At 30.2% G+C, this 205-nt stretch overlaps 1 protein-coding gene across 2 annotated transcripts in view; it reads left to right on the top strand.

The window, feature by feature from the left end:
* LOC119585731 (L-proline trans-4-hydroxylase-like) overlaps positions 1–205 on the top strand; it is a 6408-nt gene that overhangs the window by 3611 nt on the left and 2592 nt on the right. The gene's annotated exons all lie outside the window — the stretch shown is intronic.

Below are 205 nucleotides of genomic sequence, written 5' to 3'. Positions count from 1 at the left end.
GAAAGCACTATAGAAAAAAATCGTTATGAAAAATATTTATTTTCGTTATGTCTTTAAAAGGACTAGATTAATGCAACACAGATTGAATAATAACATAAACAATTATATTTAATTTTTTTATTATTTCCCAGAATCTCAATTAACAGAGCAGACTTTCGAACAGACTTTCGACTCTTACGACACTGACCCTTCTTGTTCTCGGCCC

This window comes from Penaeus monodon, chromosome 20 (assembly GCF_015228065.2).
Source record: "Penaeus monodon isolate SGIC_2016 chromosome 20, NSTDA_Pmon_1, whole genome shotgun sequence".
NCBI lineage: Eukaryota > Metazoa > Arthropoda > Malacostraca > Decapoda > Penaeidae > Penaeus > Penaeus monodon.
Note: the sequence above shows the minus strand (reverse complement) of the source record. Positions and strands in the feature narration are given on the sequence as shown.